Source organism: Bos grunniens, chromosome 2 (genome assembly GCF_055505025.1).
Source record: "Bos grunniens cultivar Pamir isolate PY7600 chromosome 2, Bosgru_T2T1.0, whole genome shotgun sequence".
Classification (NCBI taxonomy): Eukaryota; Metazoa; Chordata; class Mammalia; order Artiodactyla; family Bovidae; genus Bos; species Bos grunniens.
In genome coordinates, this window is record NC_141166.1 from 86700794 (window position 1) to 86728752 (window position 27959).

The window sequence follows — 27959 nt, forward strand, 5'->3', positions numbered from 1 at the left end:
AAGGAAATGGCTACCCATTCCAGTATTCTTGCCTAGAGAATCCCCATGGACAGGGGAGCCTGGCGGGCTACAGTCCATAGGGTCACAAAGAGTTGGACATGACTGAAGTGACTTAGCATGCACACACTATGTATAATATCATGTCATCTGCCAACAGTGACAGCTTTTCTTCTTTTCCAAAATTTTAGATTTCTTTTTCTTTTTTAAATTATTTTTATTGGAATATAGTTGATTTATAATGATGTGTTTCTACTGTACAGCAAAGTGAATCAGCTACGTGAGTGAAAGTCACTCAGTCTTGTCCAGCTCTTTGTGACCCCGTGGACTGTAGCCCACCAGGCTTCTCTATCCATGGAATTTTCCAGGCTAGAATAGTAGAGTGGGTAGCCATTTCCTATTCCAGGGGATCTTCCCAACCCAGGGATCAAACCCCAGGTCTCCCACATTGCAGGTGGATTCTTTACCATCTGAGCCACCAGGGAATCAGCTATATGTATACACATATTTCCTCTGTTTTGGATTACCTTCCCATTCAGGTCACTGCAGAACATTGAGTAGAGTTCCAAGAGCTGTACTGTAGGTTCTCATTAGTAATCTATTGGGTCAACCAAATGTTCATATCGGTTTTTCTTTAACACCTTATGGAAAAACCCAAATGAACTTTTTGGCCAACCCAATATTTTACCTATAGTATCAGTGGTGTATATATGGCAATCCCAATCTCTCAATTCATCCCACCCCACACAGTTCCCCTTTGGTGTCCATACATTTGGTCTCTACATCTGTGTCTCTATTTCTGCTTTGCAAATAAGATCATCTGTACCATTTTTCTAGATTCTACATATATGCATTAATGATATATTTCTCTGACTTACTTCACTCTGTATGACCACCTCTAGTTCCATCCACATCTCTACGAATAACTCAGTTTTCTTTCATATTATGGCTGAGTAACATCCCATTGTACATGTGTACCGCATCTTCTTTATCCATTTCTTTGTTGATGGATAATTAGATTCCTTCCATGTCCTGGCTGTTGGAAATAGTACTGCAATGACTACTGAGGTACGTGTGTCTTTTTGGATTATGGTTTTCTCTGTGTATATGCCCAGTAGTGAGATTACTGGGTCATATAGTAGTTCTACTTTTAGACTTTTAAGGAACTTCCACACTGTTCTCCCTGGTGACTGTATCAAGTTACATTCCCACCAACTAGACAAGAGGGTTCCCTTTTCTCCACACCCTCTCCAGTATTTACTGTTTATGGACTTCTTGATAATGGCCATTCTCACTGGTATGAGGCAACATCTCATTATGGTTTTGACTGGATTTTTATTATTTTTAATATTGAACTGCATGAGCTGCTTGTATATTTTGGCTATTCTCTCTCTCTTTTTTAAATTGATTTATTTTTGGCTCTGATGAGCCTTCATTGCTGCATGGGCTTTTTCTAGTTGTGGTGCCTGGGTTCTCACTGCAGTGACTTCTCTTGTCGTGGAACGTAGTCTCTACAGTGCAGGGTCAGTGTTGTGGAGCATGGGATTAGTTGCCCCATGGTGTTGAACCCATGGCCCCTGCACTGGCAAACAGATTCCTAACCACTGGAGCACCAGGGAAATCCTGGATATTAATTCTTGAAGGTTGCTTCATTTGTAACTATTTTCTCCCCTTTGGTGGTTTGCTTTGTTTATGGTTTCCTTTGCTGTGCAAAAGCTTTTAAGTTTAATTAGATTTCATTTGTTTATTTTTGTTTTTATTTACTTCATTTGAGGAGGTGGATCAAAAAAGATCTTACGATTTATATCAGAGTGTTCTGCCTATGTTTCCTTCTAAGAGTTTTATAGTATCCTCCATTACATTTAGGTTTGATCCATTTTGAGATTATTTTTGTGTATGATGTTAGAGAATGTTCTGATTTTTGTTTTTTTTTTAAACAAAGGAAAACAACCTTTCTTTTTAGGTGACAAATCTATAATATAAAGAAAAGATAAGATACCATTCTTAATAATTCACTTGCTACATGTGCAATATGGAACATTTGAGTAGAAAATGATAATTGCCCCTCCATTCTCTTTAAGTGTCCAAGAATCTATATGCACTGAGGGGCAGTCAGTACAATCAGGGAGTCATTGAGAATAAGGTATTCTATGAGGTTTTAAAGTGTATTAATGACATTCCAATACACTGCCTTCTTAGTTAAGAGGAAAAATGTTTTCCTCTCACTTCTTCAGTAAATTGAGAGTTATTTTTAAAGTTCTCTCCATATTTAATTCTGAGAAAATAGACTCAACATTTTAGATTCAACTTTGACCAGTTAGATACATTTAAAGTAAAGAAGGATGGAAGAAAAGAAAACAAAAAAAAAGAAGGGAAGGAAGAAGAGAAGGGAAGGATGAAGTAGGAAGAAAATGAAAATGGAGGCTTGGAAGTTAGGATATAAGAAGGGGGAATAAGCAAGAGAAAGAGATGAAATAAGTAAGGAAAAATCTTTAAATAAAAAGTGATTACTAAATCAAAGATCAGATTTCACCTAACATTACAACAAATACAAATCTTATTCTAAACATCATATTGCCTTTGTTCCTTTTAGGAAGTCTTGATTTGAAGATCTGGCAGATTCTGATTAAGAAGACTATTTTATTCAAACTTTACTTTGGCTTTACACTATTAGCCAATATAGCCAATATGAAGGCTCTTTATTTGAAAAAAAACAAACAAACCCTAATAAAGTCATTGTGGTAGTTAGTAACACTAAGGATGCTATTGAGACCTTTATTAACTACATTAGAACATACTATTTTTATGAAAACCTTCTGAAGGAATTTCTTGACTTTGCAATAACAAGGTAAGATATATATATTTTTCTTTTTCTTCAAATATACTAAATCATATAAATAATGATATCACCTTTTTTTTGTTCTTTCTTTTTGTAGCTGTCCAGTTTTCCCAATACCGTTTACTGGAGAGACTATATTTTCTCCATTGTATAGTCTTGTCTACTTTGCCATAGATTAATTGACCATAAGTGCGTGGGTTTATTTTTGAGATTTCTATCCTGATCTATATTTCTGCTTTTCTGCCAGTATCATACTGATTTGATGATTGTAGATTTGTAGAATGTGAGCATGATTCCTCCAGCTCTGTTCTGTTTTCTTGAGATTGCTTTGGCTATTTGGAGTCTTCTGTGTTTCTATAAATTTTAAGATTTTTGTTCTAGTTCTGTAATAAAAAAAAGAAAGAAAAAAATGCCATTGGTAATTCAATAGGGATTGCATTGAATCTGTAGATTGCCTTGGGTAGTATAGTCATTTTGACAATACTGATTTTTCCAGTTGAAGAACATGGTATAGCTTTCCATCTGCTTGTATCATCTTCAATTTCTTTTATCAGTATCTTACATTTTTCAGTGTACAAGTCTTTTGCCTCTTTAGGTAACTTTAGTACTAGGTATTTTATTCTTTTTGATGTGACAGAAAATGGAATTGTTTCCTTAATTTCCTTTTCTGAATCTATTGTTACTGTATAGAAATGCAATAGATTTCTATATTAATTTTGTATCCTGCAAATTTACAAAATTCATTGAGCAAGTCTAGTATTTTTCTGGTAGCATGTTTTTGGGGTTTTTTATGTATATTATCATAATCTGCAAACAGTGACAATTTAATTTCTTTCCCAATTTGGATTCCTTTTATTTTTCTTCTTATTGCTGTCACTAGGACTTTCAGAACTATGTTGAATAAAAGTGGCAAGAGTTGACACTTGTCTTCTTTGTGATCTTAGAGGAAATATTTTCAACTTTTCACCATTGAGTATGATGTTAGTTGTATGTTTGTCATGTATGGCCTTTATTGAGTTGAGGTATGTTCCTTCCTTGTTTGTCTACTTTCTGGAGGATGTTTATCATAAATGGGTGTTAAATTTTGTCAAAAGCTCTATATGCATTTCTGCACCATTTCATTAGTGTCCTTTGTAACTTTTTTTTATTTTCAATTTTATTGACTTGAGCCCTCTGTCTTTTTTCTTGATGAGTCTGGCTAAAGGCTTATCAATTTTGTTCGCTTTTCAAAGAATCAGCTTGAATTTCACTGATTTTTTTTTTCCATTGTTATCTTTATCTCTATATCATTTATTTCTGCCCTGATCTTTACCATTTCTTCCCTTATGCTGACTTTGGTTTTGTTTTTCTTCTTTCTCTAGTTGCTTTAGATGTAAGGGTAGATTGTTTGAGGTAAGATTATATTGCTATAAACTTCTCTATTAGAATAGCTCACACTAATGAATATCTGCCAGAACTGCTGCCACTAGCATCTTTGTCCCCAGAATGAGGCACAGCTATCTCCACAGGAGATCCTACAATACTGGAAGGTAGTATACAGTCTCTTATGACATCCCTGCTTTTATCCCTGGGTCCTGGTGCACATGAGACCTTGTGTGTGACCTCCAAAAGTGGAGTTTCTGTTTCTCCAAGTCTGATGGAAATCCTGCAGTCAAACCCTGCTAGCCTTCAAATCCAGATTCTCTGGGGGCTCCTCTTCCCATTACCAGACCCCCAGGCTGGGAAGCCTTTTGCTGGGTTCAGACTGATGAGTCCTGTTGGAGGACTTCTTTGGTATAATTATTTTCCAGTTTGTGGGTCACCTAAACAATGGATATGGGACTTGATTTTTTTGCTACCATTTGACCCAACAATCCTACTCCTGAGCACGTATCTAGAGATAACTATAATTTGAAAAGATTATGCACCCAATGTTCATTGCACTGCTGTTTACAATAGCCAACACAGGGAAACAACCTAAATATCCATCAACAGAGGAATGGACAAAGAAGGTGTGGTACATATATGCAAGGGAATATTCCTAAGCCATAAAAATGAGATAACGCCATTTGCAGCAACACAGATGGACCTAGAAATTGTCATACTAAATGAAGTAAGTCTGACAGTGGAAGACATATCATGTGATCTCTCTCATAAGTGGAATCTAACTTGAAAAAGTGATAAAACTGAACTTACTTACAAAATAGAAACAGATGTACAATTATCAAAAACAAACTTTTGGTTACCAGAGGGGAAATTTGGGAGAGTGGATAAATCAGGATCTTGGGATGAATACACAACACCTCTGTATATAAGATAGATGGCCAACAAGGACCTATTTTGTAGCACAGATAACTCTACTCAATGATCTATGATGACCTATATGAGAAAAGTTTCTAAAAAAGAATGAATGTATGCGTGTGTATGTATATATTGAAACATTTTGCTATATACCTGAAACTAATACAACATTGTAAATCAGCTATACTCCAATAAAATTAAATATTAAATAAATTATTTTATGTGGGATGCTCAAGTCTCAGTAGGGGCCTAGTCTAGGTAGGTAGAATGTGGGGTCTCCAGAAATGCTATCAGGGTACAGTTGGAGCTCTTAGAGTGCACTTTGTTACTGTGGGTGTGTGTGGACAGTAGGTATATTTGAAGGACAAAGAGAAGATGGATTGAGGTACCCTGAGCACTAGAGGTGGCTCAGAAAGTGAAAGAATCAGGCCCCAGGCCCTGGAAGCACTATCATACTTCTCAGAAAAAGCCAGATCTCACAGGATGTACAGGGGTTGCACATACTACATATAAAAACATAAACCCCAATGATGGGGGATGCCTCACCCTCTGCACCCACCCTATTACCTGCTTAGAGAACTTGAGGCTGGGTTAGGTCTTTGGAAGGATTCTGGCCCAGAGGCTATAGAATCCTCTGGTGGAGGATTCTCTGGAGGCTATATCCCCTCTGGCAGGGGAGGGTCCACCTGAGGCCAGAATGGGGCCTTAGCAACAACAGAAGGTGTCCCTCCACCCCTACCCTTGAGGGACAAGGGACCCTGCAGGTCACTGGAACTCATGGTCGCATTCACATGGAGGAAGCTGAAACCATTTGTGACTCTGCTGGTAAGCAATGAACCACAGATGGGTCAATGCTACTGGGAGGGATACGTTTAAGGTCAGAGAAATGAAGTCACTCTGCTTTCCACACTCCTGCCTTCCAACCTTTCAGCAGGCCTGCCACTTGTGAAACCTAGTCAAAAGTTAGCTAAGAAAGGTACCCTACAGGAGTCAGGCCCCACTGAAGACAGAACAGAGCAGAGCAGAGCACAGGGGTGTGGTGGATGCCTCTCAGGGCTGGCAGGCCTGGCAACTGAAAATGCCTAGTAAGAAAATTCTTCTAACAGAACACATTTTTGAACATTTAATTCAATAAAGCTTCCCACCTCTCCCTGCCTTTTTTTCTAGGATTCTGGATAGTGGGACCAGTGTGTATTTTAAGTATGAAACAGTGATTCAAATATGAAAAAGGCTTTAGAAGGAATTCTCTGGTACATGAAGAAGCTTGATTCAAAAAGGTAAGGTTGTGGCAGTAGAAGAAAGGAAATACTTTTGGAAAATTATCAGAGGATAATTTAGAAATTGGGATTAAGAAAGAAATGTCCTATGGTTTATATTCTCATTTTTTTGCCAGCCCAACAATACCCAGGGAACAAATTTGTTTTAATTGGTAGTTATGTTTTCTATGTAAGATAAACAAGGAATAAGCAGAAAGTGATTGCACTCATTCAAGTTTTTAGGTGAATTAGAAATAAAAACGAAATGTTCTTTCTGCTATCCTGAGAAGAAAATGCCCTTCAAATAGAGAGAGATCTGGAAAAAACTGTATCAAATAAGAAGCCTCTGTAAATATAGAAGCTCAGTTGGTATTTTTCAAGCTGCTTAATGCTGCTGACTGGACATCTTTACATGACAAACACCAGATGGAAAAATCAGTTGAGAGTCACAAGCTGAAGATGACTTCATTATAAAATGATCATTTACTCATAATTATCCAGAAAAGCCCAAAACCCTACAGTGCTTTTGTAATAACATTTGTGTTACCAAAATATAGCAAGAGTATACTTTTGCTAAAAGTTTACATTCTAATCTGTGAGAGAAACTTAATTATTCTAATATGATAAACACATAAAATGCTTGTCTAATTTTAAAATTGGAATTTCAATTTCCAGTAACACATTTCCCCATTTATAGTTGTTCTCCTAAACTGCTGTTTACAAAAATACTGTAATAACGTAGCTTTTCTGATTAACCAAACAACTGATGATCAAGAAGACAAAGTGACTGGCTTAGTCTCATCCTATGTAAACAAAAAGCTTATTTTTTTTCTCTATAGCTGTACATAACAATAAGATGCTTTTAATAAGTTTTAAAGACCTAGACCCAAAATCAATTTAGCAAATGCCTCTTCCAGTGACCACACATCATGACATGTTTGCATTGCTATTTGGTGATAAACAAAATAAAAAGATCTATCAATGAAACTTAAATAAGGGAGATTGGTTGCAAAAACTGCAACATTCTAAACTTTAGTACTATACAGTCAACAGTTTGAAACAGCTCTTCCAACTAAACATAGTTGGATTGTTTCTCCAGAGAGGAAAAATTAATAGCTAAAAATCATGACCTTTCACTTTTGACATAAATTCTAAGAAGTGAAATGCAATTGGAAAACTGGTAAAACCTTAAATTATTGCCATAGAGCAGAATAATAACCATAGATCTACAGTAACTAAATATATACACCCAATCTCGGGTCACACATTTCCTCTCAAGCTTATATTATAGCTGACCCAGTGAATGTACCGTTCCATGTTTTTATTCCAACTGTACTGCTGCAAAATAAAACCTCAGTTGCTGACTCCCTAGATAATGCAAATTGTATATATGTATGATTTCCAGAGAAAATAAACCTTAATAAGTATAGAAAATTTGTTTTATCTGACATTTTAATAGCCTGTACTTAGAAGTTACTTTGCACAGGCATTACTTCAAAATATTACAATTCCAAATCTTGAGGAACAGATATTGATGGCTTCCACTATATGTTTGATAAAATTAGAAAATTATCACAAAATGTTGGCATATATATAAGTTTTTTGAAAGAGAAATATGTATCTTTTGTTATAGACCATGACTTTTAGCAACAATTTATCACATTATCACTACTAAAAGTACAAATGAATTTATAGCTTAATTATAATACAACATAATATGATCATATCATTTATAATCCATTTATGATTATAATAAAATATCAGACATATGCAAATACCAGAAACAAGTCAAATCAGTAACTTTTTAATTACCTTCAACCATGCTTCTGATAAAGGAATAATTAAATTAATACCTGTATACCAAATGAGTTTGCAATAAAGAGTTAATGGCCCTTTTCACTACAATGTAAAAATGTAAATCCAAATAGTATTCAGTGACACAGAAGAGCTCATCAGGCTGCACTCTTCATAGCCCTTTAAGAATAAGAGCTATAATGTTATAAATTCAGGAGGAAAAGGATATCCCAGGATGAGAGAACTGATGAGTAACAAGCCAATATACTGATGCATTAATAAAAAACCTTCCTGTAAAAATGAAACATACTTTTTCATAAATTCCATAATCTTGGCTAAACATTTTATATGAAAATTGTCTTTAGCTTCCAAAACAGAGGGGAAATACACACACACACACACTCATTTAGTTCATCTTTATGATCTTCATATTCTAGTCCTGTAACATGCTTCAGCCTTTGAACTTCAAATATCACATCCATTCATTGGTTATGGGCATGTCATCACATCTGTTTATTGGCTATAGGCATGTCTCAGTTTTAAAATTAAAAGAAAATATTAAAGGAGAATTTCTATTTGTTGGCCTTCTCTTAAATTTTATTATTTTATTTGCAAGAGATTTAAGATGCCATAATTCTCTTAGGAAGAGAAATATATCATTAATTTTAAATGTGCATGTTATTAATAAATTATTTCAAGATAATGAGCTGTTATTAACCTGAGTATTTAACTCTCTATTCTTAACTTTCAAGATGATATACTTGAAAATAGACAATTTTCTCCTTCTGAAGCCTATATTTAAAAAATGACACAACATGCACAAAATGAATAAATGCAGAGAACCAAAGAGGACATGTGGATATCATCATAGACATTTCAGTGAGGTTTTGGAAGACCAAAAACAGAGGGAAGTGTGTAAGTCAAAAAATAGAGTAGAATTTACTAGGAGAAGTTTCCTATCTCTGAGAGATGAGTCAACTTTGCCATGAGACCACTGAAATGTCTTTGGGCTCAGAGGTGATTAGATGGAGGGAGAAAGAAGTAACTCTGGGAGAAAGCAATCATTTAAGGGTCAATTTGAAATGGTTGTGCTAAGTTGCACTGAGTCTCCTTACACAGAGCCTAGATAGTCCAGAATTTGTCTTTTGGGGAAACAACAGCAGCATGCTTTTTACTAAAGCAGTTAAATGAGATATCTGGTGGGAGGTACAGTAAGAAACTAATGGGGATATTGAAACCTTGAATAAAGCTCTAATTGTTTTGATGTGTGACATGTAGCTCACACCTTGCTTGGTAAATCTACGTAGATACCAGGTGTTGCTAATGGTAAAGAATCTGCCTGTCAAAGCAGGGATGCAAGAGATGTGGGTTCGATCCCTGAGTCAGGAAGATCCCCTGGAGGAGGGCATGGCAACTGACTCCACTATTCTTGCCTGCAGAATCCCATGGACAGAGGAGCCTGACAGGCCACAGTCCATTTGGCTGCATAGAGTCAAACACAGTTGAAGTGACTTAGCACACATGCACCTTACTCAAATGCACAAGTACTACAGTCTATTCATGGGAGGAGCATAAATAGAACCATTTGTACATTTATAAATTTGCCAAAGAAAACCATATGTGCTAACCATTCTTTGTTCTTAAGTGTGAAAATTAAGATCCTCAGATCTGAAAAAATTAAGAGCCTCAATGAGAAATACCAAGATAAACATAAAAGCTGACTGTGGAGGAAAGAAGATAACAAGTAAGAAAAACATCTGAGGATAAATGTGCTTAGGTGATTAGATTTAAATTTGACACAATAGAAAGAAGAGGAAAAAGAGGAGGAGGGGTTCTGTCCCAGTATGTAGAGTAGAAAGATTAACAAAAACTATGAGGAAAAAATACAGAGTTCTAGAAAAAGAAAATTAGGAGGAAAGCAGGGGAGGAATTATTCAATATCAGAAGGATAAAGGGAGAGAGAATATGAACTAAAGTTAGAAGTCTAGAGTTAATGATTCAACAAATGCCCAATATCCAATGAAATATATTTTCTTCAACTATCTTTGTGAAAAATGTAAAAATGCCAAGGATAAAGTTACTGTAGGTTTCCAAAGAAATGAAACAACTTATTTAAATAAATCAAACTGAGACTGAAATAGAAAATGTCAAATGACCTAACTGACCACTTAAAAGAGTTAGAAAAGGAGAGGGCAAAAAACACATAAAGTCAGCAGAAGGAAGGAAATAATAAAGATCAGAGTAAATCAGAGATTTAAAAAACGGGTAAAAAATCAATAAAACCAAGAACTGGTTCTTTGAAAGGTAAACAAGATTGACTGACAAATCTCTGACTAGACTCGCCAAGAAGAAAAGAGAGAAAACACAAATAAACAAAATAAGAAATGAAAAGGAGACATAACAACCAAATACTGCAGAAACACAAAAAATAAATAAGGGAATACTATGAACAATTATATGGCAACAAATTCACAATTTAGAAGAATGGACAAGCTTCTAGAAACATCATATGTGTGTTAGTTGCTCAGTCATGTTCAACTCTTTGCAACCCCAAGGACTGTAGCCCATCAGACTTCTCTGTCCATGGAATTCTCCAGGCAAGAATTCTGGAGTGGGTTGCTGTTCCCTTCTCCAGGGGATATTCCCAACCCAAGGATCAAACCCAGGTCTCCTGCATTGCAGGCAGATTCTTTACCATCTGAGCCACCAGGGAAGCCCCAGAAACATACAGTCAAACAAAATCAAATCAAGTAGAAATAGATAATTTAAATAAACTTATCACTAAAAATGAAATCAGATCAGATCAGATCAGTTGCTCAGTCGTGTCCGACTCTTTGGGACCCCGTGAATTGCAGCATGTCAGGCCTCCCTCTCCATCACCAACTCCTGGAGTTCACTCAAACTCATGTGCATCGAGTCAGTGATGCCATCCAGCTATCTCATCCTCTGTCGTCCCCTTCTCCTCCTGCCCCCAATCCCTCCCAGCATCAGAGTCTTTCCCAATGAGTCAACTCTTCGCATGAGGTGGCCAAAGTACTGGAGTTTCAGCTTTAGCATCATTCCTTCCAAAGCAATCCCAGGGCTGATCTCCTTCAGAATGGACTGGTTGGATCTCCTTGCAGTCCAAGGGACTCTCAAGAATCTCCTCCAATCTGTAATTTAAAACTTCCCTACAAACAAAAGTCTAGGACTAGGTTTCATAGGTGAATTCTACCAAATATACAAAGAAGAACTTATACTTATCCTTAATTCTCTAATAGATTATAAAGAAGGGAACACACTCAAAGACATTCTCTGAAGCCAGCATCACCCTGATATCAAAACCAGACAAAGGCACTATCAAAAAAGAAAATTATAAGTCAGTAGCTGTGATAAATATAGATGCAGAAATTCTCAACAAAATATTAGCAAAGAAATTTAACAACACATAAAAAGAATCATACACCATGATTAAACAGGATTTATCTCAGGGATGCAGTAATTATTCAATATCTGTAAGATGAAAGCACAATCTATGGAATAAGAGAAAATATTTGAAAAATTTTTGACTGATAGGGCTATACAAATAGCTCATACGACTCAATGAATAAAAACTAACCTAATTGAAATATGGGCAGAAGACCTAAATAAGCATTTCTCCAAAGAAATACAAATGGCCAAGAGGCATGTCAAAAAATGCTCACTATCATTAATTATTAGAGAAGGCAAATCAAAGCTACAAATGAGCTACCATCATGCACTGGCCATCATTAACAACTCTACAAATAACAAATGCTGGAGAAAGAGTGAATAAAAGGGAACTCTCCTACACTATTGGTGGGAATATAAGTTGGTACAGACCCTATAGAAAACTGTATGGAGGTTCCTAAGAAAACTAAAAATAGAATAACCTTATAATCTAGAAAACCTACTCCTGGGCATACATCCAGAAAAAAACTCTAGTTCAAAGAGATACATGTACCCTATGTTCATAGCAGCTTTATTCATAATAGCTAAGACGTAAGCATATTTTAATTTCATGGCTGCAGTCACCATCTGTAGTGATTTTGGAGCCCCAAAAAATAAAGTCTGACACTGTTTCCCCATCTATTTGCCATGAAGTAATGGGACTGGATGCCATGATCTTCGTTTTCTGAATGTTGAGCTTTAAGCCAACTTCTTCACTCTCCTCTTTCACTTTCATCAAGAGGCTCTTTAGTTCTTCTTCACTTTCTGCCATAAGGGTGGTGTCATCTGCATATCTGAGGTTACTGATATTTTCCCGGAAATCTTGATTCCAGCTTGTGCTTCTTTCAGCCCGGCATTTCTCATGATGTACTCTGCATAGTAGTTAAATAAGCAGGGGGACGATATACAGCCTTGACATACTCCTTTTCCTATTTGGAGCGTCTGTTGTTCTGTGTCCAGTTCTAACTATTCCTTCCTGACCTGCATACAGGTTTCTCAGGAGGCAGGTCAGGTGGTCTGGTATTCCCATCTCTTTCAGAATTTTCCACAGTTCATTGTGATCCACACAGTCAAAGGCTGTTCAAATGCTTGGAAGCATGGTTGAAGTGGTTAAATTTTTCACCAATGTCTACTTGCATAATTTGTAACATTTTTTTAGCAAAACTAAGGAACTTATTACATTAGTTGAAATGATTTCACTGTGCAAACTTTGCTTGTCAGTTGACAGAGAAGATTCTGATGATTCTCAAGATTTATGATGATTTCCAAGACATTTAATCTGTTAATTAAAGAGGATTTGGGAGACAGATGGGCCAACTTGGCCTAACTGGTTCAAAATGCACTGCTTTAAAAACTGCTAAATACGGAATTGAGTAAATATAAACATTCTCCACATTGAGCACAAGGCCCATGTGTGGTCCTTGGATCAGGAACATAGTGTCAAGTCAATGGAGCAAATTTTCATAAAGTAAAATATAGAAACTTTATACTATATATATATATATATAAACAGTTAACAAAAGTTAGCTATTGACCCATGTTCTTGATGTACTATTAACTGCTTTAAGCCAGTAATCAGTCTGAACTGGATCCATATAAGCGGTTTTAAGAACTGATCTAACTATGATATTTGGTCAGATACATTGGTCTAGTACATGACAGTGAGTGTTACTGATTCCTTTCAATCTCTCCTGATTTCACCAGTGGTTATAAGAAATGAGATTCATGTGTTAACCATAATATAAATAAATACACACACACACACATATATATATATTTGTAAACATGAAAAAGGTCCTGTTAATCTACTGCAATGACTAGAATCCACACATGACTCTTGAGAACTTATAAAGTAGAGGCTAGTACTCTTGCCTGGAAAATCCCACGGATGGAGGAGCCTGGTAGGCTGCAGTCCATGGGGTCGCTAAGAGTCGGACACGACTGAGCAACTTCACTTTCACTTTTCACTTTCATGCATTGGAGAAGGAAATGGCAACCCACTCCAGTGTTCTTGCCTGGAGAATCCCAGGGATGGAGGAACCTGGTGGGCTGCCATCTATGGGGTCACACAGAGTCAGACACGAATGAAGTGACTTAGCAGCAGCAGCAGCAGTTGCCTAAAAACTGGTGTTCTCCAGAGCAGACCTGCTCATTGCACTTTTGTACTATTTAAAGTATGATAGAAAAATTTTAATCTAATGGTATATTTGAAAAAGGAAAGACATTTAAAAACATGAATTGAGCCCTTATAGAATTTAATTTTTTGGATGATTCTATCAATACAAAGAAATACAGGAAAATAACAGAATGGGAAAGACTAGAGACCTCTTCAAGAAAATTAGAAATACCAAGGGAACATTTCATGGAAAGATGGGCTTGATAAAGGACAGAAATGGTATGGATCTAACAGAAGTAGAAGATATTAAGAAGAGGTGGCAAGAATACACAGAAGAACTGTACAAAAAAGATCTTTACGACCCAGATAATCACGATGGTATGATCACTCACCTAGAGCCAGATATTCTGGAATGTGGAGTCAAGTGGGCCTTATAAAGCATCACTATGAACAAAGCTAGTGGAGGTGATGGAATTCCAGTTGAGCTATTTCAAATCCTGAAAGATGATGCTATGAAAGTGCTGCACTCAACATGCCAGCAAATTTGGAAAATGCAGCAGTGGCCGCAGGACTGGAAAAGGTCAGTTTTCATTGCAATCCCAAAGAAAGGCAATGCCAAAGAATGCTCAAACTACTACACAACTGCACTCATCTCACATGCTAGTAAAGTAATGCTCAAAATTCTCCAAGCAAGGCTTTAGCAATACGTGAACCATGAATTTCCAGATGTTCAAGCTGGTTTTAGAAAAGGCAGAGGAACCAGAGATCAAATTGCCAACATCCACTGGATCATTGAAAAAGCAAGAGAGTTCTAGAAAAACATCTATTTCTGCTTTATTGACTGTGCCAAAGCCTTTGACAGCATGGATCACAATAAACTGTGGAAAATTCTGAAAGAGATGGGAATATCAGACCACCTGACCTGCCACTTGAGAAACCTATATGCAGGTCAGGAAGCAGCAGTTAGAACTGGACATGGAACAACAGACTGGTTCCAAAGAGGAAAAGGAGTATGTCAAGGCTGTATATTGTCACCCTGCTTATTTAACTTCTATGCAGAGCACATCATGAGAAACACTGGGCTGGAAGAAGCACAAGCTGGAATCAAGATTGCCGGGAGAAATATCAATAACCTCAGATATGCAGATGACACCACCCATATGGTAGAAGGTGAAGAGGAACTAAAAAGTCTCGATGAAAGTGAAAGAGGAGAGTGAAGAAATTGGCTTAAAGCTCAACTTTCAGAACACTTAGATCATAGCATCTGGTCCCATCACTTCAAGGGAAATAGATGGGGAAACAGTGGAAACAGTGTCAGACTTTATTTTTGAAGGCTCCAAAATCACTGCAGATGGTGACTGCAGCCATGAAATTAAAAGATGCTTACTCCTTGGAAGGAAAGTTATGACCAACCTAGATAGCATATTGAAAAGCAGAGACATTACTTTGCCAACAAAGGTCCATCTAGTCAATGCTATGGTTTTTCCAGTGAAAGTTGGACTATAAAGAAAGCTGAGTGCCAAAGCATTGATGCTTTTGAACTGTGGTGCTGGAGAAGACTCTTGAGAGTCCCTTGAACTGCAAGGAGATCCAACCAGTCCATTCTAAAGGAGACCAGTCCTGGGTGTTCATTGGAAGGACAGATGCTGAGGCTGAAATCCAATAATTTGGCCACCTCATGTGAAGAGTTGACTCATTGGAAAAGACTCTGATGCTGGGAGGGATTGGGGACAGGAGGAGAAGGGGACAACAGAAGATGAGATGGATGGATGGCATCACTGACTGGATGCACATGAGTTTGGGTGAACTTTGGGAGTTGGTGATGGACAGGGAGGCCTGGTGTGCTGCGATTCATGGGGTCACAAAGAGTCGGACATGACTGAGCAACTGAATTGAACTGAACTGATACTTATCCTGATGTAAAGATGCTAGCAGACCATTTCAGACAAGAAGGATTTTCAAATACAGTTTCTTCTTTTTCGAATCTGTACAGTGCTTTTGAGATAAAGCTTGTAAGGCAGATATTATAACTAGAATTCCAGTTTAGAAATGCAAACTAAGATGTTTGTAAAGATGTTAGCAGACCATTTCAGACAAGGATTTTCAAATACAGTTTCTTCTTTTTTCAAATCTGTACAGTTCTTTGGAGATAAAGCTTGTGAGGCAGATATTATAACTAGAATGCCAGTTTAGAAATGCAAACTAAATTGAGTAACAAGAAGTTATCTGACCACTCTCATGTATGGTAATCTATCATTAAATACCTGGACATCTGAGTCAGGGTTATAAAATAGGAGGAATTATAAAAATGGTCTACAGTTTGCTAAGGAGATTGCAATGCACTTTGAGTGCTTCATCTCATTTAGTCCTGTGCACAAATTCCTGAGGCGAATGGTTTTGAGTATTTCACATATCAGGGGAAAAGGCCACAGACTGGTAAGTGACCACAGACTGGTAAGTGGCTTACCCAGGCCACACTCAGAGAGTGAGTGTCTGAAACAAGATTTGAACTGAGGTTTTCTGGCTAGAGTACATAGTCTTTCCTTAGTCTCTCTCTGCTTCCAGAAATAGAATTTCGAGAATGTACCGGAAACATAATTTCCCAGCATCAGTCTTTTCCAGTGAGTCGGTTCTTCACATCAGGTGGCCAAAGTATTGGAGTTTCAGCTTTAGCATCAGTCCTTCCAATGAATATTCAGGACTGATTTCCTTTATGATTGACTGGTTGGATCTCCTTGCAGTCCAAGGGACTCAAGTGCCTTCTACAACACCACATTTCAGAAGCATCAATTCTTCAAGGCTCAGCTTTCTTTATAGTCCAACTCTCACATTCATACATGACTACTGGAAAAACCGTACCTTTGACTAGATGGACCTTTGTTGATAAAGTAATGTATCTGCTTTTTAACTGTCTAGGTTGGTCATACTCTTGCCTGGAAAATCCCATACATGGAGGAGCCTGGTAGGCTGCAGTCCATGGGGTCGCAAAGAGTCAGACACGACTGAACGACTTCACTTTCACTTTTCACTTTCATGCATTGGAGAAGGAAATGGCAACACACTCCAGTGTTCGTGCTTGGAGAATCCCAGGGACGGGGGAGCCTGGTGGGCTGCCGTCTCTGGGATCACACAGAGTCAGACACGACTGAAGCAGCAGGTTGGTCATAGCTTTTCTTCTAAGGAGAAAGCCTCTAATTTTCTGTCCCCTTAATTTTATTTTTCTTTACAGCACTTTATAGTATTTACACTGATATACTGTATCTTATTCTGCCTTTTTTTAAAAAATGTGTAGTCCCACTAGAGTGTAAACTCCATAAGAACATGGATTGTGTCTGTTTTGTTCACAGATATATTGTGAACATGACATGAGACAGTCATGAGACACTCAGTGGACATTTAGCTGGTGCTGGAAAAACATATTCTGAATGTATAAAAGATTTTATCTTATGTTACCACTTGGATATAAAATAGTTACTTTTACAAAGAGAGCTCAACCTGGTGCTCCGTGACAACCTAGATGGGTGGGATGGAGTGGAAAGCAGGAGGGAGATTCAAGAGGATGGGAACATATATGTACCTATGGCTGATTCATGTTGATGTATGGCAGAAACCAATACAACCTTGTCAAACAATTATCCTCCAATTTTAGGAACAAAAAAAGAAATAGTTATTTTTACACTTGAATAGCCATGGACAGTACCTTTAAAACAAACCAGATGTTGATGCTAAGTAGAAATGGTTGGGAGAAAGTGGAAGGTTCCCCACAATGTGTATAACTTTGGGAAAGAAATACTTGAAGATTATACCCAACAAAGGCTTACAGAGGGAGCAGAAGGTAAACCAATATTTTACAATACAATATTTTAAAATATTAAGTAAATGAGAGTCACTCAGCTGTGTCCAACTCTGCAACCCCATGGACTATACAGTCCATGGAATTCTCCAGGCCAGAGTACCAATGTGGGTAATGTTCCCTTCTCCAGGGGATCTTCCCAACTCAGAGATCAAACCCAAGTCTCCTGCATTGCAGGCAGATTCTCTATATAAAGGTGGACCATTTATTCTAAAGTCTCATGTCTTTGTACATTGTGGCTATAGTAACCAGCAACGTAATCTTGCATTATCATCTCGATGTACAAATGTATTTCAGTTCTCTATACTACTACAAGAGGGATCTACCTCAGCACCAGCCTAATATTAAATGTGTCAGTTTCCTTCCTGTTACCTACTCTTAGATTTTGCTGCATTTTACACTTAATATTAAAAGTTTCTTAGAATATGCTCTTACAATGGAAAACTATATTCTATGCAATTTTTCTTTGCACTGGTGTTTTAAATGTTATAATACTGAAAATACATTGAAAGCCTATGCTAGCATATAAGCACAGGCTGCAAAGTTTTGTTTTTCAAAGATGTATTATACAGCAATGGTACATGGAGGACATAATTTCTCACACAGTACAGACTTAAGGAGTTGAAAGAATAGTGCTTTACGGTGGGGCTTCGAGTAGTGTAAACGTAACTAAGATTACTATTTATTTCACTTGCCCAATTTGATCAACTGGTGAAATTTACTAGCTGATCATAGAGCTAAGAGGGTAATAATGATTATTAACAGCAACAAGGGAGTTTCAGAGAAACTAAACAAAATGAAATACACTTTAATTTGATGTTGCTCTAGAGTCTGGAAAAGTAAGTAGTATATATTTATGCTGGCTAAAAAATGAGCCAAAACACCACAACCTTCAGTCAATTGCATTATAAAATAGAATGTATATAGTTACATTAAGATGGTAGTACATGCCACTTACATGCTACTTAAAATCTCACATTGTTACATGGTACCACAATCCATAGCCTTACAGCAAAACAACTAAATGTAAATAACTAAAATCTCCAAGAGTCAAGATGAAGAATTATGTGGTGAAACTCATGAGCACCTGTATTTTGTCACCCCAAAAGTTACAATTCCATTCCTACTTCTAGGGCTGGAAGCAAGTAGCTATGGATTAGACAACACTGTGTGAATGAGTTTCTTCTGCTAGAGTCATATGTCTCATCTTATAACCAATATGTCAATGTACACAGGAAAGTCAAACTACCTGGGTCTAATTCCTGAACTCAGGATTTACTACAATTAATTGTGTCACTTTGAGGAAACAAAAGAACATTTTTGGACCTTGGTTTATTATTTGTAGGAAAGAGAACATAACAGTTCCTGCTGCCTTGGGTTGCTGTGAAAATTAAGTAACAAAATCTTTGAAAAGTTCTAAATTCTTACCTTGCAGTGTAGTCACTGTAGTAAGCACTCAAAAACTGTTAAATGTTTTTATTCATACCCAAGGCAACATATTCTCAGAGCATTATCACTAAGTTGTATGCTCAACAAATCTGCTTTGTTCCTAATACCTTTGTCCTATTATATAGAAACATGCTTGGAAACTCCAAAAACATTCCATGCTAGGTTTACACCAAATTTAGTTTATATGGGCATTCTTTTTCATATATCTTTTTTAGAATTACTAGTTTTATTGCCCTATACATCTTGCTGACCTATTGTAGAACGTAGAGTGACAAAATTTTAGATGAATGAAAAATTCCAATTTTAGACACTTTTGGTAAGCATCCATCTATAACTAAGACCTGTTTAAGTGGGATATAACCAATCCTTACAGAAGTACTTTTTAAAATTTTTGGTAAACATTTCTCATCTACTCTGTTTCCATTGCTATGGCCATGTTTCCATCTCACTCTTTCTCTGTTCATTCCTTTCAATTCACATATTAACTGAAAACAAATATTACTATATGGCACCCCACTCCAGTACTCTTGACTGGCAAATCCCATGGACAGAGGAGCCTGGTAGACTGCAGTCCATGGGGTTGCTAAGAGTCAGACAGGACTGAGTGACTTCACTTTCACTTTTATGCATTGGACAAGGAAATGGCAACCCGCTCCAGTGTTCTTGCCTGGAGAATCCCAGGGATGGGGGAGCCTGGTGGGCTGCCGTCTATAGGGTCACACAGAGTCGGACATGACTGAAGCGACTTAGCAGCAGCAGCAGCAACCCATAATTAAGACAATTCAGTAACTGCCCATTGATCTAAAGATAAGCACTGTAAGACCTTTCAGGTCTATCTCCTTCCAGTTGCTTTGGCTTCTGGAAACAGGATCACCACTGCTTCCTGCTCTCAGCCTTGCTTGCTCCCCTTCAATCCCTCCAGCCCACTGTGACTTTCCTGCCACCAGATTGTGCAAGTGCTCTTTATTTCTGATTTCTCTCAGAGCTCTTTTCTTCCTCTTCTACAACGTCATATTCCATAAAGCAAGCAGTGGCAACACTCTCTGTCTCTCCTATATATGTATTGTGTGTGTGTGTATAATTGCATCTTGAAAAGAATTAAATACCCCTCCCTAATTAAACTGTAAGCTTCATGAGGGCAGAAACTGTATCTGTCTTTGTGCTGCTTTTTTTTAAAATATAAATTTATTTATTTTAATTGGAGGTTAATTACTTTACAATATTGTATTGGTTTTTTTATATTCAGTGTATGACATAATCCCTGGCATACACTAAGAAAACTATGTTGAATGTCCAATAATATCTGATAATATACATATAATACAATATATGTATTGAATATCTGATAATATTATATCTGATAATATATAGCATGCTGTGCTTAGTCACACAGTCATGTCCGACTCTTTGTGACCCCATGAACTGTAGCCCACCAGGCTCCTCTGTCCATGGGGATTCTCCAGGCAAAAATATTGGAGTAGGTTGCCATGCCCTCCTCCAGAGGATTTTTCCAACCCAGGGATCGAACCCAGGTTTCCCACATTGCAGGCAGATTCTCTACTGTCTGAGCCACCAGGGAAGCCCAAGAATACCGGAGTAGGTAACCTATCCCTTCTCCAGGGGATCGTCCTGACCCAGAGATCGAACCAGGTCTCCTGATTTGCAGGCAGATCTTTACTACCTGAGCTAACAGGGAAGCCCAGTGAAAGTGTTAGTCACTCAGTTGAGTCTGACTCTTTGAGACCTCTATGGACTGTAGCCCACCAGGCTCCTCTGTCCATGGAATTCTCCAAATTACTGGTGTGGGTTGCCATTTCCTTCTCCAAGATAGTAGGATAGCTGCTTTTTTTTTTTTTTTTACATGAAATGTGAACACCTCCAAATGCCTTTTAAATACCTTCACTTAGGAATTCCTTGATCAGAATATATATGTAGTTTACTTTTATTTACTCTACATCAGCTAAATAACATCTTTCATATAGCAGATTTTATTAGATGCCTTAATTATTTTCCAAATAACATGGGGTAAATCCCCATGTTATTTGGAAAATAATTAAGGCAGCTAATTTGCTTATTTAAAGCAAATCAAAACTCAGTGCACAGTTAATTTTGATAAATACACTGCAAATTTGAAGTGGTTTATTTTTGCCACAACCGCACAACTTTTCAAACTACACATATTCCAGAAAATTTTCCTTACCAAGTTCCTTATAGCTGTAAAATTACATTGCCATTTCCCTGGTCAATTAAAATTTTGAACATTAAGTACTTTTTTTTTTTTACTCTTTGTTTTGAATTTGTTTTTAATTTAGCCTCATATTCAGTCAATAGTTATGTTCAAACATGATTTCTTTTCATCACTACTTCATTACTTTATAGATGTTCAACACTAAGGACACAGATATGTCTTCCTCCCACAAGAGATATTCTCTGCCCTTTACAATTCTCATTTCAGTCTCCTGAAAGTTCAGAGCACAAATCTCATTCCATTATATGTTATTATCTTTACAAAAATTTCCCTCTTTTATCAACCATTGATACCCATCGTCATAATATAGACTTGTTATTACCATTAGAACCCATCTGCAATATAAATTTTAAGCACCCAGCCCTAAAACCATCACATCCTATGTCTTAGCTATATCCCATTAATATCCTTTTCCAACAGTTGTTCCACCTCACTGGGAACTAAACGCCATGAATCCCACCAATTTCTCATGGGCAATCACCTTGCTTCTGTGTTTATTTCCTACCTCCCTCTATTAAATTCCACCATTTGCCATTGTAATTTATCCTGAGAATCTGAGAATATACTCTTGTCTTAATCTTCCTCATAGTACTCATCTGGGAAAACCTCAAACCTGATTAAACTCAAACATCTGCTAAGTCTGTGTGTGGTAAAGAGATCCCCATGTTCTTCCCTTTCTTTGAGAGAAGCTGAGTGGTTTGCTTGCCCAACAGAAGTGTCATTTTTCTGTTCTTCTGAGACCAGGCCACAGGACACCTTGCATCTTTCCCCAAGATTTCTTGGAATACTTGCTCTTGGAAACCAGCTACCAAGCTGTGAGAAAGCCCAAGTGATCCTGTAGAAAAGCTTACGTGGAGAGGAACTACTGATCCAGCAATATTGGTCCACTGGGATCCTGGCGGGAGTCACCCACTTCCCAGTCTTGAGTAAGCCACTTTGGCAATGGGTCCTCCACACCACGTGAACTACCAAAGCTGATGCTGCACGAAGCAGAGATGAGCCATACTTTCTGAGCTCTGCTTAAAATTCACATCTGTGAGCAAAATAATCATTGTTGCAATTTTAAGCCATTAAGTATTGAAGTGGTTTGTTCAGTACTAATCAATAACCAGAATATCTGGCCTGCATTCATGCAGATTAACACCACTAGAGAAAAAAGCACAATCATGCTGACTAGCTTTGATTTAAATCTTGCTCACAAAACTGAAGCAGCTTTTAAGCCTTTCCAGCAGTAACACTGCATTGCCTTATCCACTTACTTTTTTAAAAGAATATCACCTATGTGCTTACTTTCTTACTTTCTTAAAAGAATGTATCTTATATTTTCCTCTCTCCTCAAACCTGAAAAACTTTTATTTTCCTTCATTTGCTAACCTCGTTTCCTGTTTTCTGATAAAGAAAAAGCAGTTGGCATGTAATTTGCACAACTTCCTATCATCGCTTCTACCTCCTAGTTGCTTATAGAACAAAATTATTTTCTTTCTATTAATATTCCCACTCCTTCTCAGTCTGCTTTTTTGTCCTACCGCTTCTCCCTTTACTTGTATCTTTAGAATTCCTCAAGGGCAAATCCATGGACTCCTCCATCTCTACTCATACTCACTCTCTTGGTGTCCCCATTCAGTCTTATGGCTTTAAATACCACTGAAATGACACCACTTAATGTATAGACATAACTCAAAGATACTGTGGGGTTTGATTCAGATCATGGAAATAAGGCAAATGTTGCAATAAAGGAAAGCACACAGATTTTTGGTTGCACAGTAATTATAAAAATTACGCTTATACTATACTGTAGTTTATTAAGTGGGCATAAACATTATGACTAAAAATGTATATACCTTAATTAAAAGATAATTTACTGCTAAAAAATGCTAACAATTATTTGACTCGTCCCCAAGTCACAATCTTTTTTTCTGGTAAAGGATATTGCCTCAATATTGATGGCTACTGATTGATTAGGGTGGTAGTAGTAGCTGAAGGTTCGGAGAAGACAATGGCACCCCACTCCAGTACTCTTGCCTGGAAAATCCCATGGATGGAGGAGCCTGGTGGGCTGTAGTCCATGGGGTCGCTAAGAGTTGGACACAACTGAGCAACTTCCTTTTCACTTTTCACTTTCATGCATTGGAGAAGGAAATGGCAACCCACTCCAATGTTCTTGCCTGGAGAATCCCAGGGACGGGGAAGCCTGGTGGGCTTCTGTCTATGGGGTCGCACAGAGTCGGAAACGACTGAAGCGACTTAGCAGCAGTAGCAGCAGCAGCTGAAGGTTGGGGTGATTGTGGCAATTTGTTAAAGCAACAATGAAGTTTGCCAAATCTTCATTTCATGAACAATTTCTGCATAGCATGCAATGCTGTTTGATAGCATTTTATACACAGAAGAACGTCCTTCAAAGTTGGAGTCAATCAGGTCCCATTTGTTTATTTTTGCTTTTATTTCCAATATTCTGGGAGGTGGGTCATAGAGGATCCTGCTGTGATGTATGTCGGAGAGTGTTTTGCCTATGTTCTCCTCTAGGAGTTTTATAGTTTCTGGTCTTACGTTTAGATCTTTAATCCATTTTGAGTTTATTTTTGTGTATGGTGTTAGAAAGTGGTCCAGTTTCATTCTTTTACAAGTGGTTGACCAGATTTCCCAGCACCACTTGTTAAAGAGATTGTCTTTAATCCATTGTATATTCTTGCCTCCTTTGTCGAAGATAAGGTGTCTATATGTGCGTGGATTTATCTCTGGGCTTTCTATTTTATTCCATTGATCAATATTTCTGTCTTTGTGCCAGTACCATACTGTCTTGATAACTGTGGCTTTGTAGTAGAGCCTGAAGTCAGGTAGGTTGATTCCTCCAGTTCCATTCTTCTTTCTCAAGATCGCTTTGGCTATTCGAGGTTTTTTGTATTTCCATACAAATTGTGAAATTATTTGTTCTAGCTCTGTGAAGAATACTGTTGGTAGCTTGATAGGGATTGCGTTGAATCTATAAATTGCTTTGGGTAGTATACTCATTTTCACTATATTGATTCTTCCAATCCATGAACATGGTATATTTCTCCATCTATTAGTGTCCTCTTTGATTTCTTTCACCAGTGTTTTATAGTTTTCTATATATAGGTCTTTAGTTTCTTTAGGTAGATATATTCCTAAGTATTTTATTCTTTCCGTTGCAATGGTGAATGGAATTGTTTCCTTAATTTCTCTTTCTGTTTTCTCATTATTAGTGTATAGGAATGCAAGGGATTTCTGTGTGTTGATTTTATATCCTGCAACTTTACTGTAGTCATTGATTATTTCTAGTAATTTTCTGGTGGACTCTTTAGGGTTTTCTATGTAGAGGATCATGTCATCTGCAAATAGTGAGAGTTTTACTTAAAAGCTTCTGCACATCAAAGGAAACTATTAGCAAGGTGAAAAGACAGCCTTCAGAATGGGAGAAAATAATAGCAAATGAAGCAACTGACAAACAACTAATCTCAAAAATATACAAGCAACTCCTACAGCTCAACTCCAGAAAAATAAACGACCCAATCAAAAAATGGGCCAAAGAACTAAATAGACATTTCTCCAAAAAAGACATACAGATGGCTAACAAACACATGAAAAGATGCTCAACATCACTCATTATCAGAGAAATGCAAATCAAAACCACTATGAGGTACCATTTCACACCAGTCAGAATGGCTGCGATCCAAAAGTCTACAAATAATAAATGCTGGAGAGGGTGTGGAGAAAAGGGAACCCTCCTACACTGTTGGTGGGAATGCAAACTAGTACAGCCACTATGGAGAACAGTGTGGAGATTCCTTAAAAAACTGGAAATAGAACTGCCTTATGATCCAGCAATCCCACTGCTAGGCATACACACTGAGGAAACCAGAAGGGAAAGAGACACGTGTACCCCAATGTTCATCGCAGCACTGTTTATAATAGCCAGGACATGGAAGCAACCTAGATGTCCATCAGCAGATGAATGGATAAGAAAGCTGTGGTACATATACACAATGGAGTATTACTCAGCCATTAAAAAGAATACATTTGAATCAGTTCTAATGAGGTGGATGAAACTGGAGCCTATTATACAGAGTGAAGTAAGCCAGAAGGAAAAACATAAATACAGTATACTAACGCATATATATGGAATTTAGAAAGATGGTAATAATAACCCGGTGTACGAGACAGCAAAAGAGACACTGATGTATAGAACAGTCTTATGGACTCTGTGGGAGAGGGAGAGGGTGGGAAGATTTGGGAGAATGGCAATGAAACATGTAAAATATCATGTAGGAAACGAGTTGCCAGTCCAGGTTCGATGCATGATGCTGGATGCTTGGGGCTGGTGCACTGGGACGGCCCAGAGGGATGGTATGGGGAGGGAGGAGGAAGGAGGGTTCGGGGTGGGGAACACATGTATACCTGTGGCGGATTCATTTTGATATTTGGCAAAACTAATACAATTATGTAAAGTTTAAAAATAAAATAAAATTGGAAGAATAAAAAAAAAAAAAAGTTGGAGTCAATCCTCTCAAACCTTCTCTCTGCTTAAGCAACTGTTTATGTAATAGTCTAAACTATTTGCTGTCATTTCAACAGTCTTCACAGCATCTTCACCAGGAAAAGTTTCCATCTCAAGAAACCAATTGCTTTGCTTATTCATAAAAAGCAATCCCTAATCTATTCAAGTTTTAACATGATACTGTAGCAATTCAGTCACTTTTTCAGGCTCCATTTCTAGTTCTAGTTTCTTGCCATTTCTAACACATCTGCAGTTAATTCCTCTGCTGAAGTCTTGAACCCTTCAAAGTCATGCATGAGGACTGGAATTAACTGCTTTCAAACTCCTGTTAATATTGATACTGTCACCTCTTACCATGAATAACAAATGTTCTTTATGGCAGCTAGAATGATGATTCCTAGAATTTTTTCAGTTTACTTTGCCCAGATCTACCAGAGGAATCACTAGTTATGACAACATAAATACAAAATGTATTTATTAAATAATAAGACTTGAAAGTAAAAATTACTCATTGACCCATGGGTTGCAAAATGGGTGTTTTGTTAGCAGGCATGAAAACAACATTAATTTCATTAAGCATCTTCAGCAGACGTCCTGAGTGTCCAGGTTTATTGTCAAAAAGGAGTCATACTTTGAAAGCAATTATTTTTTTCTGAGCAGTAGGTCTCAATAATGGGCTTAAAATATTAAGCAAATCATGCTGTCAACAGATACTGTCATTCAAACTTTGCTGTTCCACTTATAGACTACAGGCAGAGTAGATTTAGCATAATTCTTAAGGGCCCTAGAATTTTCAAATATCCTACAAACCATGCTTCAACCTAGTCACCAGTGCATTAGCCACTAATAAGAAAGTCAATCTTTCCTTTGAAGTTTTGAAGCTCAGCATTGACATCTCCTTTCTGGCTATGAAAATCCTAGATAGCATCTTCCAATAGAAGGATATTTTGTCTGCATTGAAAACCTGTTGTTTACTATAGCCACCTTTGTTAATGGTCTTAACTGGAACTTCTGGATACCTTGCTGTGGTTTCTTCATCAGCACTTGCTGTTTCACCTTGCAATTTGATGTTATAGAGACAGTTTATTTCCTTAAACTTCAGGAACCAACCTCTGCTAGTTTCAACCTTTTCTTATATAGTTCCCTCAACTCTCTCAAACTTTGTAGAATTGAAGAGAACTAAGGCCTTGCTTTGGGTTATGCTGTGACTTAAGGGATGGTTGTGGCTGGTTTGATATTCTATCTAGACCACTAAAACTTTCTGCATAGCAATAGTAAAGCTATTTATCTTATGATTTGTGTGCTCACTGGAGTAGCACTTTTGATTTCCTTCAGGAAATTTTCCTTTATATGCACAACTTGACTGTTTGGCACAAGAAGCCTAGCTTTTGGCCTGTTGCAGCTTTTGACATGCCTTCCTAATTAAGCTTAATCATTTCTAGCTTTTGATTTAAAATGAGAGATATATTACCCTTCCTTGTACTTGAACACTTAGAGACCATTATAGGATTATTGTAATGAGCCTAATTTCAATATTCTTGTATCTCAGAAATAGGGAGGCCTAAGGAGAGGGAACTCAATGGTCAGTGGAATAGTCAGAACACACACATTTATCAGTTAAATTTGCTGTCTTATATGGGCATGGTTCATGGTGCTCCCAAACAATTATAACAGTAACGTCAGCATAACAAATATAATAATAATGAAAAAATCTGAAATATTGCAAGAATTACAAAAATGTGACACTGAGATAGGAAGTAAGCACATGCTATTAGAAAAAAAATGGTCCTGATAGATTTGCTGTAGGCAGGGTTGCCACAAGCCTTCAATTCCTACAAAAATCCAATGTCTGTGAAGTGCAATAAAGCAAAGTTCAATAAAAGGAGGTGTGCCTGTTTATCTCCAACCCTGATCTTTCCCCTAAATACCAGCCTATTGAAATATATGCACGATATTTACTTTACATCTTCACTTTGATGGAAAACCCACAGCTAAAACTTAACACGCCTCAGATTAAACTCTTCATAATATGCCTCTCAAAAGCTTGTCCACCAGCTTTTCCTATCTCAGTCAACCTCAAATTCTCATTTCTTCGGGTCTACCTATCAACCTTGCCATTATCTTTGAGTCTGCTCTTTCTTTCCTGTCCAATAACAAATCCAGCAAT

General features: G+C 37.3%; 2 long non-coding RNA genes across 6 annotated transcripts in view; one reads left to right on the top strand and one right to left on the bottom strand.

Annotated features, from left to right (window-relative positions):
* Positions 1-23215, top strand: part of LOC147378298 (uncharacterized) — a 153035-nt gene extending 129820 nt beyond the window's left edge. Inside the window, exons 2-3 of the long non-coding RNA XR_015145866.1 lie at positions 6284-6393; positions 22024-23215. This is a non-coding gene — a long non-coding RNA (uncharacterized LOC147378298). The remainder of the gene's footprint in view (positions 1-6283; positions 6394-22023) is intronic.
* Positions 22187-27959, bottom strand: part of LOC147378299 (uncharacterized) — a 677507-nt gene continuing 671734 nt past the window's right edge. For all 5 annotated transcript variants that reach the window (XR_015145843.1, XR_015145817.1, XR_015145811.1 and 2 more), the window contains one exon: positions 22187-22312. This is a non-coding gene — a long non-coding RNA (uncharacterized LOC147378299). The remainder of the gene's footprint in view (positions 22313-27959) is intronic.